This window comes from Bos javanicus, chromosome 4 (assembly GCF_032452875.1).
Source record: "Bos javanicus breed banteng chromosome 4, ARS-OSU_banteng_1.0, whole genome shotgun sequence".
In the NCBI taxonomy this organism is placed as follows: Eukaryota; Metazoa; Chordata; class Mammalia; order Artiodactyla; family Bovidae; genus Bos; species Bos javanicus.
In genome coordinates this window covers 18,583,882-18,605,502 of record NC_083871.1, presented here as the reverse complement: position 1 = coordinate 18,605,502, position 21,621 = coordinate 18,583,882, and positions in this window count along the sequence as shown.

The following is a 21,621-nucleotide window of genomic DNA, read 5'->3' as shown; positions in this document are numbered from 1 at the left end:
TTACAGAAGTAAGGTTTCTACCTTCCCACAGAGATGAGATAAGGGCCCTAAGTTTTCTAAAAAATATTTTTTTAAGTATAGTGAGCATATAATATTAAATTAATTTCAGGTGTACAACATGATTCCATATTTGTGTGTATTGCAAAAATGATCACCACAATAAATCTAGTTAACATCTAGTATCATACACAGTTACATTTTTTCTTCTGATGAAAACCTTTAAGAATTATGCTCAGCAACTTTCAAATATGTGATATGGTGTTATTGACTGTAGTCACCATGCTGTATATTACATCCCATGGATTATTTATTTAAAAACTGGATATTTGTACCTTATGACCCCCTTCCTCCTAACCTCTGCCTCTGGCAATTACCAATATAGCTTCTATGTTTATGAGCTTGGTTTTGTTTCACTTAGTATGATGCCCTCAAGGTCCATCCATAGTGTTGCAAATGGCAAGATTTCATTATTTTTATGGCCGAATAATATTTTACAATATATAACATTTTCTTTATCCATTTATCCATTGATGAACACTTAAGTTCCTTCCATATTTGGCTACTGTAAACATTGCTGCAACGAACATGGGGGTGCATGCATATTTTACAAGTTAATGCTTTCAATTTCTTCAGATAAATGCCCAGAAGTGGAAGTGCTTGATCATATGATAGTTCTATTTTTAATTTTTTGAGTAACCTCTTACTGTTTCCTATAGTGACTGTACCAACAGGGCACAAGTGTTCTCTTTTTCTCACGTTCTCAACAACACTTGTTATCTCTTGTCTTTTTGATAATAACCATTCAAACAGGTGTGAAGTGACACCCCATTGAGATTATGAATTTCCATTTTCCTGATGATCAGTGATGTTGAGCATCTTTTCATGGAAAGACCATATCTTTCGTGAATACATTTCAAAGGGATGGCTCCGAAGTTCTTGAAAAAGGTATTCCTGGGTTATAAAACTAAAAAGAGTTTGAAAGAGGATTCACCTCTCAAAGAGGCAGAGAAATAATTTACTATTGCAAATTTTCTGAAGAAAATACTCTAAGAAAAGGGAGATTAGGGACTTATGGTGAGGAAGAAGGGCTTCCCAGGTGGCATGGTGGTAAAGAATCTGCCTGCCAAAGCAGAAGATGCAAGAGACACAGGTTCAATCCCTGGGTCAGGAAGATCCCTTGAAGAAGGAAATGACAGCCTACTAAAGTATCCTTGCCTGGAAATTCCCATGGACAGAGGAGCCTAGGAGCCTACAGTCCATGGGGCCACAAAGAATTGGACACGACAGCACAACAATAGTCAGGAAGATGTCTGTTTAAACTTTAGTCAAGCTGAGGGGAATTTTAGGCCATCATAGTCAGTTCCAAAAGTTATTAATGAAAATATTGTTCAGTTCAGTTCAGTCACTCAATCACTTTGCAACTCCATGGACCACAGCACACCACAGTTCCCTGTCCATCACTGACTCCTGGAGCTTGCTCAAATTCATGTCCATTGAGTTGGTGATGCCATCCAACCACCTCATCCTCCATCATCCCCTTCTCCTCCCGCCTTCAATCTTTCCCAGCATCAAGGTCTTTTCCAATGAGCCAGTTCTTTGCATGAGGTGGCCAAAGTATGGGAGTTTCAGCTTCAGCATCAGGCCTTCCGAAGAATACCCAGGACTGATCTCCTTTAGAATGGACTGGTTGGATCTCCTTGCAGTCCAAGGGACACTCAAGAGTCTTCTCCAAAACATTTCAAAAGCATCAATACATCCGTGCTCAGCTTTCTTTATAGTCCAACTCTCACATCCATACATGATTACTGGAAAAACCATAGCTTTGACTAGACAGACCTTTGTTGACAAAGTAATGTCTCTGCTTTTTAATATGCTGTCTAGGCTGGTCATAGCCAGACTTCCAAGAAGTAAGAGTCTTTTAATTTTATGGCTATAGTCATCATCTGCAATGATTTTGGAGGCCAAGAAAATAAAGTCTGTCACTGTTTTCATTGTTTCCCCATCTATCGGCATGAAGTGATGGAACCATATGCCATGATGTTAGTTTTTTGAATGTTGAGTTTTAAGCCAGCTTTTTCACTCTTCTCTTTCACTTTCATCAAGAGGCTCTTTAGTTCCTCTTCACTTTCTGCCATAAGGGTGGTGTCATCTGCATATCTGAAATTATTGAAATTTTTCCCAGCAATCTTGATTCCAGCTTGTGCTTCATCCAGCCCAGCATTTCTCATGATGTACTCTGCATAGAAGTTAAATAAGCAGGGTGACAATATATAGGCTTGATGTACTTCTTTCACAGTTTGAAACCAGTCCTGTTGTTCCATGTCTGGTTCTCACTGTTGCCTAGAAGGCGGTCTGGTATTCCTACCTCTTGAAGAATTTTTCAGTTTGCTGTAATCTATCTACACATACAAAGACTTTATCGTAGTCAATAGAGCAGAAGTAGATGTTTTTCTGAAATTCTTTTGCTGCTTCTATGATCCAAAGATGTTTGAAATTTGATCTCTGGTTCCTCTGCATTTTCTAAATCCAGTTTGAATATTTGGAAGTTCACGGTTCATGTACTGTTGAAGCCTGGCTTGGAGAATGTTTAACATTACTTTGATAGTGTGTGAGCTGAGTGCAATTGTGCAGTAGTTTGAACATTCTTTGGGATGTTGCATCAGGTGGGTTTTTCATCATTGCCCTTCTTTAGGATTGGAATGAAAACTGACCTTTTCGAGTCCTGTGGCCACTGCTGAGTTTTCCAATTGCAGGCATATTGAATGTAGGTAGCACTTACAGTATCATCTTTCAGTAAATGAAATAGCTCAACTGGAATTCTATCACCTCCACTAGCTTTGTCCGTAGTGATGCTTCCTCAGGTCCACTTGACTTCATATTCTAGGATGTCTGGCTCTAGGTGAGTGATCACACTATCCTAGTTATCTGGGTTGTGAAGATCTTTTTTGTACAGTTCTTCTATTTGTTCTTGCCACCTCTTCTTAATATCTTCTGCTTCTGTTAGGTCCTTACAGTTTTTGTCCTTTACTGTGCCCATCTTTGCATAAAATGTTCCCTTGGTATCTCTAGTTTTCTTGAAGAGATCTCTAGTCTTTCCCATTCTGTTGTTTTCCTCTATTTCTTTGCACTGATCACTGAGGAAGGCTTTCTTATGTCTCCTTGTTATTCTTTGGAATTCTCCATTCAAATGGATATATTTTTCCTTTTCTCCTTTGCCTTTAGCTTCTCTTTTTTTTCTCAACTGTTTGTAAGGCCTCCTCAGACAACAATTTTGCCTTTTGCATTTCTTTTTCTTCCAGATGATAGATTTTTTTGATCACTGCCTCCTGTACAATGTTATGAAGCTCCATCCATAGTTCTTCAGGAACTCTATCAGATCTAATCCCTTGAATGTATTTGTCACTTTCACTGTATAATTGTAAAGGATTTGATTTAGGTCAGTAACAGGCAAATTTGGCCTTGGAATACAGAATGAAGCAGGACAAAGACTTATAGAGTTTTGCCTAGAAAATGCACTGGTCATAGCAAACAAACTCTTCCAACAACATAAGAGAAGACTCTACACATGGACATCACCAGATGGTCAACAACAAAATCAGATTGATTATGTTCTTTGCAGCCAAAGATGGAGAAGCTCTATACAATCAAAAAAAACAAGACCAGGAGCTGACTGTGGCTCAGACCATGAACTCCTTATTACCAAATTCAGACTTAAATTGAAGAAAGTAGGGAAAACCACTAGACCATTCAGGTATGAACTAAATCAAATCCCTTATGATTATACAGTGGAAGTGAGAAATAGATTTAAGGGCCTAGATCTGATAGATAGAGTGCCTGATGAACTATGGACTGAGGTTTGTGACATTGTACAGGAGACAGGGATCAGGACATTCCCCATGGAAAAGAAATGCAAAAAAGCAAAATGGCTGTCTGGGGAGGCCTTACAAATAGCTGTGAAAAGAAGAGAAGTGAAAAGCAAAGAAAGAAAGATATAAGCATCTGAATGCAGAGTTCCAAAGAACAGCAAGAAGAGATAAGAAAGCCTTCCTCAGCAATCAATGAAAAGAAATAGAGTAAAACAGCAGAATGGGAAAGACTAGAGATCTCTTCAAGAAAATTAGAGATACCAAGGGAACATTTCATGCAAAGATGGGCTCGATAAAGGACAGAAATGGTATGGACCTAACAGAAGCAGAAGATATTAAGAAGAGGTGGCAAGAATACACAGAAGAACTGTACAAAAAAGATCTTCATGACCCATATAATCATGATGCTGTGATCACTGACCTAGAGCCAGACATCCTGGAATGTGAAGTCAAGTGGGCCTTAGAAAGCATCACTATGAACAAAGCTAGTGGAGGTGATGGATTTCCAGTGGGGCTATTTCAAATCCTGAAAGATGATGCTGTGAAAGTGCTGCACTCAATATGCCAGCAAATTTGGAAAACTCAGCAGTGGTCACAGGACTGGAAAAGTTCAGTTTTCATTCCAATCCTAAAGAAAGGCAATGCAAAGAATGCTCAAACTACCGCACAATTACACTCATCTCACACACTAGTGAAGTAATGCTCAAAATTCTTCAAGCCAGGCTTCAGCAATATGTGAACCATGAACTTCCAGATGTTCAAGCTGGTTTTAGAAAAGGCAGAGGGACAAGAGACCAAATTGCCAACATCCACTGGATCATGGAAAAAGCAAGAGAGTTCCGGAAAAGCATCTATTTATGCTTTATTGATTATGCCAAAGCCTTTGACTGTGTGGATCACAAGAAACTGGAAAATTCTTCAAGAGATGGGAATACCAGACCGCCTGACCTGCCTCTTGAGAAATTTGTATGCACGTCAGAAAGCAACAGTTAGAACTGAACATGGAACAACTGACTGGTTCCAAGTAGGAAAAGGAGTACGTCAAGGCTGTATATTGTCACCCTGCTTATTTTACTTATATGCAGTGTACATCATGAGAAATGCTGGACTGGAAGAAACACAATCTGGAATCAAGATTGCTGGGAGAAATATCAATAACCTCAGATATGCAGATGACACCACCCTTATGGCAGAAAGTGAAGAGGAACTAAAAAGCCTCTTGATGAAGGTGGAGAGTGAAAAAGTTGGCTTAAAGCTCAACATTCAGAAAACGAAGATCATGGCATCCGGTCCCATCTCTTCAAGGGAAATAGATGGGGAAACAGTAGAAACAGTGTCAGACTTTATTTTTTTGGGCTCCAAAATCACTGCAGGTGGTGACTGCATCCATGATATTAAAGGAGGCTTACTCCTTGGAAGGAAAGTTATGACCAACCTAGATGGAATATTGAAAAGCAGAGACATTACTTTGCCAACAAAGGTCCGTCTAGTCAAGGCTATGGTTTTTCCTGTGGTCATGTATGGATGTGAGAGTTGGACTGTGAAGAAGGTTGAGCACTGAAGAATTGATGCTTTTGAACTGTGGTGTTGGAGAAGACTCTTGAGAGTCCCTTGAACTGCAAGGAGATCCAACCAGTCCATTCTAAAGGAGATCAGCCCTGGGATTTCCTTGGAAGGAATGATGCTAAAGCTGAAATTCCAGTACTTTGGCCACCTCATGAGAAGAGTTGACTCATTGGAAAAGACTCTGATGCTGGGCAGGATTGAGGGGCAGGAGGCGAAGGGGATGACAGAGGATGAGATGGCTGGATGGCATCACTGACTCGATGGATGTGAGTCTGGATGAACTCTGGGAGTTGGTGATGGACAGGGAGGCCTGGCGTGCTGCAATTTATGGGGTTGCATAGAGTCAGACACAACTGAGAGACTGAACTGAACTCAACTGATACCTGAATGGTTAGAGGAAATATTGTTCCACTTTATTCCACATATATAATCTATATCTAATTTATATAAAATATTTAATCTGTACATTATTTATATGTATATAAAATCTAGTGGAAAATATTGTTAAATGTATACAATAATGCACATATTTCTTTAAATATCTGAATATTTTCAAATTTATATTTCAGAGTCTACCAAAGCATTTGGATGCATTTTAAACTTGCCAATGCAGAGTTTAATAAGGTGGTGTCAATATTATATATATATTACATTTTTCCAAAATTTTTTTATGTTTCAATGTTTAAAATAGAAATAAATGAGTAATTAACATTATTATATATGGTCCTTAAGGCTATAGACAAATGTAATGAGTTAATTTATAATTATTATTATACATTATTTAGCTTCTATATAGTATTAATTTATGTGTTAGTTGCTCAGTCGTGGCCAAATCTTTGCGACTCCATGGCCTCTAGCCTTCCAGGCTCCTCTGTCCATGGGGTTTTCCAGGCATGAATACTGGAATGGGTTGCCATTTCCTTCTCCATATAGTATTCACATCACAAGATAAATATAATTAGTAACTTACAATTAATTTATAAATGTGATGTCTTCAAATTTTGATTGGTTTTCATGGATTGTGATAAAATCATAGATTCCTATCTATCTACAACCTGTGAAGGATCTGAGATTTCATGTTCCATGTAAATTAATGAGTTTACTTAATATAGATTCACTGGTGCTAGCAGAAGACACAAAGTGTGTAGAGCCAGAATAAAAAGAATTTATCATTCATAGTGTAGCAGTATTCTTGGCTGGAGAATCCCATGGACAAAGGAGCCTGGCAGGCCATAGTCCAAGGAGTCACAAAGCGCCAGGCACGACTGAGCAACCAACACACACAGGGTAGCAAGCATGAGCTTCATGTTCTCATTCCTTTTTTTTGCCATTCAAGTCCCATGGGGAGTGATGCGGAATCAGGTTGTCAGATATTTCACATGAAGTGGCTTTATATTGTAGCCGATGAACTTTGAGTTAAGGAAATTGTCAGTTTTTCAAGGAGACTCCTGGAAAACCTGTCCAACCTTTGCCCCTAAGGGAAACATTATCTTCACTATCCTATTCAGGAAACAAGTCTGCCCTCTGCCCTGGAGGCTGAAACTAATTATGTCACCCAAAGCTGTTTATGGTACAAACATCTTTGAAAAGATATTCTACAGAAAAAGGTAACATGGCATGCTTGAACACCATGGAGAATAATTTCCTAACATGAAGAATTTTTTGTTCTTTTAATCTAGACTTTTTGACACCATACCATGTTTGTCCAACTAATAATTAATACCATTTTATTAGGAAAAGCTTGATATATGTGTATATCTCCCCACCATTAATTTGTGTTCTAGCAGATGCTACCTAAGTATTTCAAAAATCATTATAAAATCTACATTAAGAAATTGTTAATGAGCATAAGAGGGCTTAGAATAATTTTCTCCTGAGACCTGAATGAATAATGTTTAAGATATGTGATTGGCTTGAAAGATACTAACAACTTCAGAGCAGTACTATAAGTGTATAATTTTTTACTGTCTTTTCACCACTTTAATGAAGAGGACTTTGTAGCCTCATTTGACTCATTAGAAGTTTGAAGATGTCTGCCATCTTGATGTACTCCCCTAGGAGCAAGTCTTTCATAGAAAGTTCTGGAAGAGTGTCTGAGGATACAGGTCTCTACTAAGCCAAAGAACTGGTCATATCACTACTTCTTCCTTATTATCTCATAAGCAGTTGCCAAAGTTAGGTCTAAGACTTACTTTCATTGTAACATATCATCGGATTGCAAAGTGGTAGAAGAAAGCAGAGCAGCCTTCTACCTCTAATCACCTGCATCCCCTGACATTTATCTAAAGGACTTGATAAATGTCATATGGCTATGCTGGCTACTGTATGTATGATACTACACATAGTATAGAATATGCCATACTATACTATAGTATGATAGTGTAGTATGATGGTATGCTGGTAAATGGTTAATTCACAACTTGGGAGGGGTAGAGAAATTTGGAATCTTGACAATTTCTATGCCTTAAGTACTCCTATTAGGGTGCATTTCAAACTACTAAAGTGACACTGCTGATCAGAGAGTTGGGATGATACGTGTATAATTGGCTCTCAAGGGCCAGTAAGAGCTGTCTCCAGTAAGAACTGGCTCCCACACACTAGTTTAATGCTTTAATTTTTCTTAGAAGCCAATTATAAAGAATTGAAATTTTCATTCTTAGGGATGACTAATTCTTGCTTATTTGAAAGAAATCAGTAAAAGTTACACTATAATTTATCAGAAATACAGAAAGGAAGACACACATACAAAATTCTAACTGTTTAAATTCTCACTTGACAAGCATTTCCATTTTGTCCAGGTTGTTTCTCTATATTAAAGTAAGTTCATAAATACATACTTGACTTTAATAGGAAGAAAAAAGCAAAAAGCTAGTCCATCCCAAAAGGCATATACTACCCAATCTAGCAAATAGAAATGTCTCTGGCCTTGAGACAAGAACTTTGAGCAGACAAAGTGGAGACTCAAAAGCTGTTTAAGTTTTCTGAGTTACACTGGGGAAACGCATTAGTTCCCTCTTGTTTCTCTGGAATCTCTGTGCATCTGCTGCAGGAACCAGAACAAAGTGGTTGATAGCTATAGCCTGAGATATAGACTGACACTTTCTGCAGCAGCAGTCAATGGTGAGTTATTTCAATCTGTGCTAGCGAGGCTGGAAAATTTACCTTCACAGGGCTGGAATTTCATTTCAGTCTGTCATGATACACTACACTGCACCTGCTCTCTCATGATCCAGAGCGTCAGTGCAACCTAGTCTCTGAGATTTCTAACCTCTCAAACACAGTTACTGAAGCTAAATATCAAAATAAAGAGAAAACCTGAAAAAAGAAAAACGAAAGTAATATCCTTGTACGGGAATAGGGATACCAAAATGAATTGAAGGATGCAAAAACAAATGCATAAATATCCGTAAAGTTGTTCTTTTCTTCATATATTTCTTCTTTTATTTACAATGATTGAAAATGCTAAAGAGTTTTGAGGTTATTTTATTCCTTATATTTCACAATTTCAAAAAATACATTAGTATAGCAAGAATTTAATCTGTACCTATGTGAGATAAGTAAATATAAAATTGTAATTTGGATGATTATTTTAAATTTACTATTAAGATCATTCACAGAATCTTCTTTGTTTAAAATTGATGTCATTAAGTGACTTTAATATAGATTTCCCTTTCATTTTATAAAAGATTATTAATGAAGTCCTGTGGCCCTAGCGTATGTGAATGGATTTCAGCGAATCATTGAATATTGTTATGTGCAAAGTTTTGTGTGGTATTTGGGTATCTCTGCACTTGTCTGAGATACTTCTTAGCTTGCATTAGTTTCTCAAAGGAGATCACGACCTGCAGAAGTTAGCGACCAAGACAGGAGTTTGTATAGTACAGTAATGGAATTAATAGAATAAATGGCCACATACACACACAAACATGTGTACCAAATTAAATATCACTCACCAACCTTACCTGATAATGCTTTCCCTTTTCCCTGTGCTGATAGTACAACCACAAGACTCATTCACTGATCTGGACAACAAAGCCTGGGGGGTTGCTTTTAGGAAAACCAAAGTAAAGTTGCATGAACAGTACCTATATAAAAGGTATATACTTATGTAATACAGATTCCATTAGCACATTATCACACACGAGGTTCCCAGTTGAGGTAATTAATATTTCTGACACCAAAATAAGAAAATATGGGGTAAAGAGAGGACAATTTTAGCTTGAATGAGAAAAAACAGAGTGTTAAGAAACAGCCTATGAGATCAGGAATAAGGCAAAAACACCCAAAAATGGGACAGGTATAAATCATAGGACAATAGTCCACAGAAAAGTTAAATTTATTTATTTATTTATTATTATTATTTTTTTATGGATTCTTCCTACCCAGGAACATGGAATATCTCTCCATCTGTTTATGTCATATTTGATTTCTTTCATTAGGGTCTTATACTTTTCTGTGTACAGTTCTTTTGTCTGCTTAGGTAAGTTTATTCCTAGATATTTAATTCTTTTTGTTGCAACGGTGAACGGGATTGATTCCTTAATTTCTCTTCCTGATTTTTCATTGTTAGTATATAGAAATGAAAGTGATTTTTGTGTATTGATTTTGTATCCTGCAACTTTGCTAAATTCACTGATTAGCTCTAGTAATTTCTGATACTATTTTTAGGGTTTTCTATGTACAGTATCATTTCATCTGCAAACAGTGAGAGCTTTACTTCTTTTGTGATCTGGATTCTTTTTCTTTCTTTTTCTTCTCTGACTGCTGTAGCTAGGACTTCCAGAACTATGTTGAATAATAGTGGCGAAAGTGGACACCTTGCCTTGTTCCTGATCTTAGGGGGAATGCTTTCAGTTTTTCACCATTGAGAATAATGTTTGCTCTAAGCTTATCATATATGGCCTTTACTATGTTGAGGTAGGTTCCTTCTATGCCCATTTTTTTTAAGAGTTTTAATCATAAAAACTGAATTTTGGGTGCTGAATTTTGTCAAAGGCGTTTTCTGCATCTATTGAGATTATCATATGGTTTTTATCTTTCAATTTGCTCATATGGTGTATCACATTGATTGATTTGCATATATTGAAGAATCCTTGCATCCCTGGAATAAACCCAACTTGGGATCATGGTGTGTGAGCTTTTTGATAAGTTGCTGAATTCTGTTTGCTAAAATTTTGTTGAGGATTTTTGCATCTATGTTCATCAATAATATTGGTCTATAGTTTTATTTTTTTGTGTTGTCTTTGTCTGGTTTTGGTATCAGGGTGATGGTGGCCTCATAGAATGAGTTTGGAAGTGTTCCTTCCTCTGGAATTTTTTGAAAGCGTTTTAGAAGGATAGGCATTAGTTCTTCTCTAATTGTTTGATAGAATTCTCCTGTGAAGCCATCTGGTCCTGGGCTTTCGTTTTATGGGAGATTTTTGATCACAGCTTCAATTTTAGTGCTTGTAATTGGGTGATTCATAATTTCTATTTCTTCCTGGTTCAGTCTTGGAAGATTGAACTTTTCTAAGAGTCTGTCCATTTCTTTGAGGTTATCAATTTTATTGCCATATAGTTGTTCATAATAGTCTCTTATAATCCTTTGTATTTCTGTATTGTCTGTTGCATTGCCATGCCAAGGACTGAAAGTTAAAACATCAGGATTAATGAGTCATCAATACAATTTTTAAATTATTTTTTGACAAGCCAACTGAGGCAAAATTTATTTAAAATTTTTGCCTCAGTTGGCTTGTCAAAAAATAATTTAAAATTGTATTGATGACTCATTAATCCTGATGTTTTAACTTTCAGTCCTTGGCATGGCAAAATCGATCCTTTTTTTCTTTTCATTTGGGATAAAGTAAAAATAATTTTCCTTTCTTCCTTCCTTCCTTTCTTCTCTCCTTCCTCCCTCCTTCTCTCTTTCTTTCATCTATTTGCTATTTTTATGTTTGATGTTTGGTATACAAATAAGCAGGGCTATGTTGAAGACGAAATTCTGAGATGAAGTTATTTCATACCTTATAACCTCTCAAGGAAATTCAGTTCCCATGAGATAGTAGTTTTCAATTTTGGCTATATATTATAATCATTAAAATATAATTGGGATGTCCAAGTCAATATTTAAATCAGTTATCTTTGGGGGTTGACCCATGCATCAGCATTTTATAAAACTCTGAGAAGAATATTATGTGTAGTCAAGTTTGAAAAACATGGTTAGAGGGGAAGAAAATGTAATTTCCTGTGTCCAAGATATTCATAATGTTCCCTTAGTCTTGATTAATCTTTAGACAGACTTCTTCCTGACTCTAAGTTCTGACCTCCTTTTACTTAAAGCCTTTGCTTTAAAAACAAACAAACAAGAAGAGATTCTTTCTATGCCCCTTAAGTCTTGACAGTTTCACAACCCAGGAGTGTCTTTCCTATGGTCCTAGGGACCTTCTCTTTGAATCCTTGAAAAGTGTACCTTGAAGGGTATTGCTACACTTATATGCCAGTCTCCATGGGAGAGTAGTACTCTTAACTTTGGTGGATGCCTGCTTCAAGTTGTAAAATTATCTCCTGTCATAAAGTTTACTTTTTGAGAAAAGAGAAAGGTTACTTTTCCTTTAGGTAAGCTCAATTAGCAAATATAGGTGGTATGAAATCTCAGCACTCCCAGATCTTAAAAACTGTCCTGCCCTTCATTTCATTGAAGATGAGATCAGACTGGTTTCTTGTCTTTCTCTTCTATTAAATCATGTTTTCTTGACCTGCTTAACTTTGTCAGGTACAAAGTTTTTGCTTTGATAACAGTAAAAATGCTTAGCAACAGATTTCTTGTTTCCTTACTCATTAATTTGTCCTTTGTATAGAAAGCAGGAGCTAATTGTACAATAGATTTTCAGCCACAGTGCATGTGGTTAAACATTAAAACAATTATGATGATTGGGCCTTGTCCATATAAAAAATTCATATTTCACTTGTTAATGGATGGGGTCTTTTTTTTTTTTTTTTAACATCTTCCCAAATGATTTCAATGTTCACTGTGAGTTGAAAAACACTTAATAAAATAATCATTAGGCTTTGTACAATGTTGATTAGTTAGACTCTCACAGAAAAGAAAGAGAAAAACAGGTCAAATATTTTGATATGTAGACCTGGAAATCTATTGACTATTCTTTGGGGTAATTCTGTTACTATTGGGGTTGTGTTTGTTTCCATGAATTAGTTTTATGATTGTGTGGTATGTTTAACCTGCAGATATTAGTGTCATGGTAGCAAAGCCAGATTAAAAAAAATATATATATATATATATATATATGAATATATTTGTTTTTCAATGTTGTGTTAGTTTCTACTTATGGCAAAATTAATTATCTATAAATATACTACACTCCCTGATTTAAAAAATCGCCTTCCCATTTAGATCACAGAGCACTGAGTACAGTTCCTTGTGCTATGCAGTACCTTCTCATTAGTTATCTATTTTATGCCTAGTATCACTAGTGTATATATGTCAATCTCAACCTCCCAATTTTTCCCATCCCTCCCTTTCCCCCTTGGTATCCATGTTTGTTCTCTATGACCATGTCTCTATTTCTGCTTTGTAAATAAGTTCATCTATACCAATTTTTTCAGATTCTACATATATGCTTTGATATTTGATTTTTCCTTTCTGACTTATTTCCTTTCTGACTTATTTGACTGTCTCTAGGTCCATTCACATCTTTACAAATGACCCAATTTCATTCTTTTTTGTGGCTGAGTAATATTCCATTGTATATATGTACCATGTCCTCTTTATGCATTCCTCTATTGATGGACAGTTAGGGTGTTTCCATATCCTGGCTATTGTAAATAGTACTGCAATGAACATGTGGGACCATGTGTCTTTTTGAGTTATGGTTTTCTTTGGGTACATGCCCAGTAGTGAGATTGCTGGGTCACACAGCAGCTCTAGTTTTAGAGGCCAGACTTTCTTCTGATGTTAATAGCAATCTAAATAGCTGTGAAAAGAAGGGAAGCAAAAAGAAAAGGAGAAAAGGGGAGATATACCCATTTGAATGCAGAGTTCCAAAGAATAACAAGGAGAGATAAGAAGGACTTCCTCAGTGATCAGTGCAAAAAAATAGAGGAAAATAATAGAATGTTAAAGACTAGACATCTCTTCAAGAAAATTAGAGATACAAAGGGAACATTTCATGCAAAGATGGGCACAATAAAGGACAGAAAGGGTGGGGACCTAACAGAAGCAGAAGATATTAAGAAGAGGTGGCAAGAATACACAGTAGAACTGTACAAAAAAGATCTTCATGACCCAGATAATCATGATGGTGTGATCACTCACCTAGAGCCAGACTCACCTAGAGCCCGGAATGTGAAGTCTAGTGGGCCTTAAGAAGCATCACTACAAACAAAGCTAGTGGAGGTGATGGAATACCAGTTGAGCTATTTCAAATCCTGAAAGATGATGCTGTGAAAGTGCTGTACTCAATATGCCAGCAAATTTGGAAAACTCAGCAGTGGCCACAGGACTGGAAAAGGTCAGTTTTCATCCCAATGCCAAAGAAAGGCAAACCATGAACTTCCAGATGTTCAAGCTGGTTTTAGAAAAGGCAGAAGAACCAGAGATCAAATTACCAACATCTGCTGGATCATTGAAAAAGCAAGAGAGTTCCAGAAAAACATCTATTTCTGCTTTATTGACTATGTCAAAGCCTTTGACTGTGTGGGTCACAATAAACTGTGGAAAATTCTAAAAGAGATGGTAATACAAGACCACCTGATCTGCCTCTTGAGAAACCTATATGCAGGTTTCAGGAAGCAACAGTTAGAACTGGACATGGAACAACAGACTGATCCCAAATAGGAAAAGGAGTATGTCAAGGATGTGTATTGTCACCCTCCTTATTTAACTTATATGCAGAGTATATCATTAGAAACACTGGGCTGGAAGAAGCACAAGCTGGAATCAAGATTACCGGAAGAAATATCAATAACCTCAGATATGCAGATGACATCACTCTTATGGCAGAAAGTGAAGAGGAACTAAAAAGCCTCTTGATGAAAGTGAAAGAGGAGAGTGAAAAAGTTGGCTTAAAGCTCAACATTCAGAAAACGAAGATCATAACATCCAGTCCCATCACTTCATGGGAAATAGATGGGGAAACAGTAGAAACAGTGAGAGATTTTACTTTTGTGGGCTCCAAAATCACTGCAGATGTTGACTGCAACCATGAAATTAAAAGATGCTTACTCCTTGGAAGGAAAGTTATGACCAACCTAGATAGCATATTGAAAAGCAGAGACATTACTTTGCCAACAAAGGTCCGTCTAGTCAAGGCTATGGTTTTTCCTGTGGTCATGTATGGATGTGAGAGTTGGACTGTGAAGAAAGCTGAGTGCAGAAGAATTGATGCTTTTGAATGTGGTGTTGGAGAAGACTCTTAGAGTCCCTTGGACTGCAAGGAGATCCAACCAGTCCATCCTAAAGGAGATCAGTTCCGGGTGTTCATTGGAAGGATTGAACTCCAATCAGTTCAGTGAAGCTGAAACTCCAATCCTTTGGCCACCTGATGTGAAGAGCTGACTCATTTGAAAAGACCTTGATGCTGGGAAAGATTGAGGGCAGGAGGAGAAGGGGATGACAGAGGATGAGATGGTTGGATGGCATCACCGACTCATTGGACATGGGTTTGGGTGGACTCTGTGATTTGGTGATGGACAAGGAGGCCTGACGTGCTGTGGTTCATGGGGTTGCAAAGAGTCGAACACAACTGAGCGAACGAACTGAACTAAACTGAAGCAACTAAGAAGAAAGGTAAGAGGTGTGCCATTTATATTTCTATTGTATTAAAAAGCCTTATGGTTTACTTAAGGGGCTAATAAATGGTTTTGTTTACATTTAAGTTTCTGTTGATCACTCAAGAATGGAACAGAGATACATTTTATTATTATACATATTATTGTCTTAGTCTGTTTGATTTGCTGTAACAGAATATCATAGATTTGGTGGCTTATAAAAACAGGAGTAAATTTCTCACAGTTAAGGAGATTGAAAAGCCCAAGATCACAGTGCCAGAAGATTCAATGTCTAGCAGGAGCTCATTCCTGGTTCACAGATGACTGTCTTCTTGCCATATCTTCATAAGACAGAGGGATGAGAGAGATCTCTGGAGTCTATTTTATAAGAGTACTAACCTCATTCCTGAGAACTCCACCCTTATGATCATGTCACTTCCTAAAGTCCCCATGTACAAAATCCATCACATTGGGCATTAGGTTTCAACACATGAATATGGAGTAACAAACATTCAATCTACATCAATTATTAATTTTCAAAAATGTTCTTAGAAATAGTCAAAGAAGAATGTATTTCTTTTGGTAGTTTCTGAATTGAATAATGAAGCCATAAACATTTCCCTGAACAAACAAAATTATATTTTGCTAAAAGGTCTAGGATAACAACCTGAGGTTAAACCAGAATTTCTCAAAATGGCACTATTGACATTTTATATCAGAAGATTGTTGTGGCTTGAGTGAGTGAGTGCTTTTCTGTACATTATAGGATGTTCAGTAGCATCCCCAACTTTTACTTACACTTAATTTTTTTTAACAAAAAATGAAATGTCATAGAAAAGAGATATCCCCCAAAATACATTGAGTCATTTCCATAGAGGAGGTATTTTACTAACATTTTTCATATGGTTCTTTTTTTTAACTCCAAGACCAGCTCTGTGAGATTGGTATATCATTGTCACCTTCATAATACTGAGAAACAAATTCCTGTTGTTATAAGCCAGTGAGGTCAACTTGCTTGTCCCAGGTGGCATATGTAGCAAAAAAGAGACTGATGTATAAGGACTTGAATCACTGCATTTTGATACCAGTCCTTGAGTTCTTAACCACTTTTTCTGTAGAGATATTTCCTGATTTTCTATGACGCAAAGACTTTCTTGGACTTCTTTCTTCTGCTTCCTTAAATTCTTCATAGATATCATTAATATTTCTTTTGTTTTAAGTTACTATCTATAGAGCAGAAAGCTGTAGATGTGACAGAGGTTAAAATTATTTATTTTAAAAGCATCCATTGCTACTTATGCTTCTGCATGAATGTAAGAAAGATAATAATCTAATAGAGAGAAAGTTTAATTAATTTTTATCATGTGGGTATTTTGTAATGTTTCAGTGAGTATCAGTGTCTATTCCATGGATGAAGAAAGTGGCAGGGCATGAAACAGAATCAATTGTGCAGATTCATAGGACAGCTTCCTTATTTAATTTGAAGGATTGTGAACTTCTTCATGGGAGAAGGCAATGGCACCCCACTCCAGTACTGTTGCCTGGAAAATCCCATGTATGGAGAAGCCTGGTAGGCTGCAGTCCATGGGGTTGCACCGAGTTGGACACGACTGAAGCGACTTAGTAGTAGTAGTAGTGGTAGTAGAACTTCTTCATATCCTACAAACCCAGAGATAAAAGTAATTCATTCATGTTGTTAATCCAATGCTCTTGCTCCTGCCCATTCTTGTGTTTGTCCAAAGTCTTGCTTTAAAAAAAAAAAAAGTTGAAATTCATTATCAGTGACCATATATTTAAACTGAATGCAATTGCTGTACAGTTACAGAAATATAAAATAATTTATGGCTTAAAATCCTTTCAGCAAACTATTATATAAAACTGTACTTTGTTTTGTATCTGTAATTGCTTCATGAATTACCTATCATTTGTGATTCTATTATCTCTTTTGCTGTGTGTCAAAAAGGAGCCTTTTCATCCATAGAGTACTGTGAAAATTTAGTCTAAATAGCTTCTAATTCAGTCAAAGTTGAGCTTGAGTTATGAGTTTATGAATTTGGTTGTAAGAATAGAGAGAGGTGGAAAGGCAGGGGGTTCAGGATACTGTAATTTAGCATCATATTCTTCACTGACCCTCACAGCCACACAAAATAAAACAACCTAAGAAAACACCAGTTCACTAGACCCACACTCCTCTCTTTTTGTTCCATGAGCGTTTGTAGTTCTTTGGACCTTTTTAGAACTGCAGAATCCCAGGTTTCACTCCAGACATACAGATTAAGGATTTGTTTTCTAACCCACATCCCTGGGGATCAGTTCAGTTAAGTTCAGTCACTCAGTCATGTCCAACTCTTTGTGACTCCATGAATTGCAGCACACCAGGCCTCCCTGTCCATCACCAATTCCCGGAGTTCACCCAGACGTCCATCGAGTCATCACTTCCATCGAGTCAGTGATGCCATCCAGCCATCTCATCCTCTGTAGTCCCCTTTTCCTCCTGCCCCAAATCCCTCCAGCATCAGAGTCTTTTCCAATGAGTCAACTCTTCTCATCAGGTGGCCAAAGTACTGGAGTTTCAGATTTAGCATTAGTCCTTCCAAAGAAATATCAGGGCTGATCTCCTTCAGAATGGACTGGTTGGATCTCCTTGCAGTCCAAGGGACTCTAAGAGTCTTCTCCAATGCCACAATTCAAAAGCATCAATTCTTCAGCACTAAGCCTTCTTCACAGTCCAATTCTCACATCCATACATGACCACAGGAAAAACCATAGCCTTGACTAGACGGACCTTTGTTGGCAAAGTAACATCTCTGCTTTTGAATATGCTATCTAGGTTGGTCATAACTTTCCTTCCAAGAGTAAGCGTCTTTTAATTTCATGGCTGCAATCACCATCTGCAGTGATTTTGGAGCCCCCAAAAATAAAGTCTGACACTGTTTCTACTGTTTCCCCATCTATTTCCAATGAAGTGATGGGTCTGGATGCTATGATCTTCGTTTTCTGAATGTTAAGCTTAAAGCCAACTTTTTCACTCTTCACTTTCACTTTCATCAAGAGGCTTTTTAGTTGTTCTTCACTTTCTGCCATAAGGGTGGTGTCATCTGCATATCTGAGGTTGTTGATATTTCTCCCCGCAATCTTGATTCCAGCTTGTGTTTCTTCCAGCCCAGAGTTTCTCATGATGTACTCTACATATAAGTTAAAAAAGCAGGGTGACAATATACAGCCTTGACAAACTCCTTTTCCTATTTGGAACCAGTCTGTTGTTCCATGTCCAGTTCTAACTGTTGCTTCCTGACATGCATACAGATTTCTCGAGAGGCAGGTCAAGTGGTCTGGTATTCCCATCTCTTGAAGAATTTTCCACAGTTTCTTGTGATCCACACCGTCAAAGGCTTTGGCATAGTCAATAAAGCAGAAATAGATGTTTTTCTGGAACTGTCTTGCTTTTTCCATGATCCAGTGGATGTTGGCAATTTGATCTCTGGCTCCTCTGCCTTTTCTAAAACCAGCTTGAACATCTGGAAGTTCACGGTTCACGTATTGCTGAAGCCTGGTTGGAGAATTTTGAGCATTACTTTACTAGCATGTGAGATGAGTGCAATTGTGTGGTAGTTTGAGCATTCTTTGGCATTGCCTTTCTTTGGGATTGGAATGAAAACTGACCTTTTCCAGTCCTGTGGCCACTGCTGAGTTTTCCAGATTTGCTGGCATATTGAGTGCAGCACTTTCACAGCATCATCTTTCAGGATTTGAAATAGCCCCCTGGAATTCCACCACCTCCACTAGCTTTGTTTGTAGTGATGCTGTATAAGGCCCACTTGACTTCACATTCCAGGAAGTCTGGCTCTAGGTCAGTGATCACACCATCAGGATTATCTGGGTCGTGAAGATCTTTTTTGTACAGTTCTTCTGTGAATTCTTGCCATCTCTTCTTAATATCTTCTGCTTCTGTTAGGTCCATACCGTTTCTGTCCTTTATTGAGCCCATATTTGCATGAAATGTTCCCTGGGTATCTCTAATTTTCTTGAAGAGATCTCTAGTCCTTCCCATTCTGTCGTTTCCCTCTATTTCTTTACATTGATTGCTGAAGAAGGCTTTCTTATCTCTTCTTCCTATTCTTTGGAACTCTGCATTCAGATGCTTATATCTTCCTTTTCTCCTTTGCTTTTTGCTTCTCTTCTTTTCACAGCTATTTGTAAGGCCTCCCCAGACAGCCATTTTGCTTTTTTGCATTTCTTTTCTATGGGGATGGTCTTGATCCCTGTCTCCTATACAATGTCACCAACCTCAGTCCATAGTTCATCATGGACTCTAATCAGATCTAGGCCCTTAAATCTATTTCTCTCTTCCACTGTATAATCATAAGGGATTTGATTTAGATCATACCTGAATGGTCTAGTGGTTTTCCCTACTTTCTTCAATTTAAGTCTGAATTTGGTAATAAGGAGTTCATGATCTGAGCCACAGTCAGCTCCTGGTCTCTAGGGATAAGAGTCACCATTTCCCACCCCACCAGAACAGAGCTCCTAAGCCCCTCATCTGTTACGTGTTAATTTCGGCTTCACCACTATATGAATTTGGAGATTTTGCAGCTGGATAGATTTCCTGGAAAGGTCTTCATTCAAGTAGAGCAGGTGTTCTGTGTGTCTCTAATAACCTCCACTTTAATATAGTTCAGTTTCTATGTATGAACACAGATGAATAGCCAGAGTCTTTTAGCAAGGGAGACAACTAGAAGTAACAGTGGAGACTTGTTCAATTACAGCCACAGCAATATATAGATCTTTACAAAACAGCAGGGACATTGTGTAGACAGTGATGAATGTGAAACTATAAATTCTGGAAATAGTGGTAGTAAATAGATAGAAACAGGAGTGGTTCACAGATAAGGATATGAAGTATAGTCTCTTCATATTTTGCCAAAAATGAACTTCATATATTTTGTGGAATGGAGAGCTGGTTCAAAGGAAACAAATTCATAACCAGTGCCTTCTAGAATTGTCTGTATTAATAAATTATTGAGAAAGTATTTTAATTAAAATATATGTTGTTATTAGCATATATTTCCTTCTTTGCATTAATTTATGAAATATCTCATAAAGAAAATGCTGGCTTTCTTTTCCTTTAGTATTTCCAACATAATATACTCTTTCTAATTTCTGATGACCTTTGTTTAGTTGCAAACACTCTCGTGTGCTCAGCTGTTAAGTTTTCAAATAGCATTTATAATTTATTAAACCATATCCTTTTCATCATGTCTCTTCTTGGACAAAAGAAACTGAAAGAAAGGAAGATAAATGCTTAGCATATTTGCTAATTTCCTACACATAAATATATTAATTTATTTATGCCTAAATCAATACCAAAAATTAACTCATCACACCAAGAAAATAATTTGTTTCATCTTGTCATGATAGTAGTTGCTTTCCCTTTTTTCTTAATAAAACTTAATTTCATATTGGAGTATAGCTGATTAACAGTGTTGTGATATTTTCAGGTGGACAGCAAAACGACTCAGTCATAAATATATACATATATCCATTATCCCTCAAACTCCCCAGCAAAGGTGCCATATAACATTGAGTAATTTTTGATGTCTTAATCAAGGTTATCATTCCTCTAGTCAATTGGATTTTAAATTCACCAAAAATTTGAAAATATCACTGTAAATTATCTTACTTTCATTAGCCTATAGTTTTGTTTAATAAAATAAATTGTAAAAAATTTAATAAAATTTTGATAAATTTATTAATAAAGTTTATTTTCACTTCTGACCAAATGTGCTATCATTATTACATTTTAATTTTACCTATGTCACTCTATCTTCTACTTTTTTATTCTTCTAAATTAATAATTACAGGTGGTTTTAGTCCTAAGTTTTATGATCTTATAAGCAGTTAAACTGCTTAATTTATTTTTAAAAATGTCTTCCTTTTTTATTAGTCTGATAATCATCTCCAGTCCTTCTATTTGGTAAAATACTTAAAAGGACACTGAGCAAAATAGAGAAATAGTGTTGATGCCAATTCAGTAAAGAGAACTTTCAAAGGGAGATGATGTATTTGTGGGAGCAATTGCCTGAGAAGTCAGAATACTTTGGAAAAATAACCATGCCTTCAAAAAGGGTATTATTCTCCTTACCATCAAAAATATTCAGAAATAGAAAATTGATAGAGGAGAGAATACAGGGGAGGAAAGACTAAGAAGAGAAGAGAGATGCAAGAGGACAGAGGAGAGGAGAAGGGAGGAGGAAACAAGAATGTAGGCTCTAATTCTCCAACACTTACTTGTGACGTGACCTTGAACAAGTTTTCCAATTTCTCTCATCTTTGAATAAATGCCACCTAGATAGCATATTGAAAAGCAGAGGAATTACTTTGCCGACAAAGGTCCGTCTAGTCAAGGCTATGGTTTTTCCTGTGG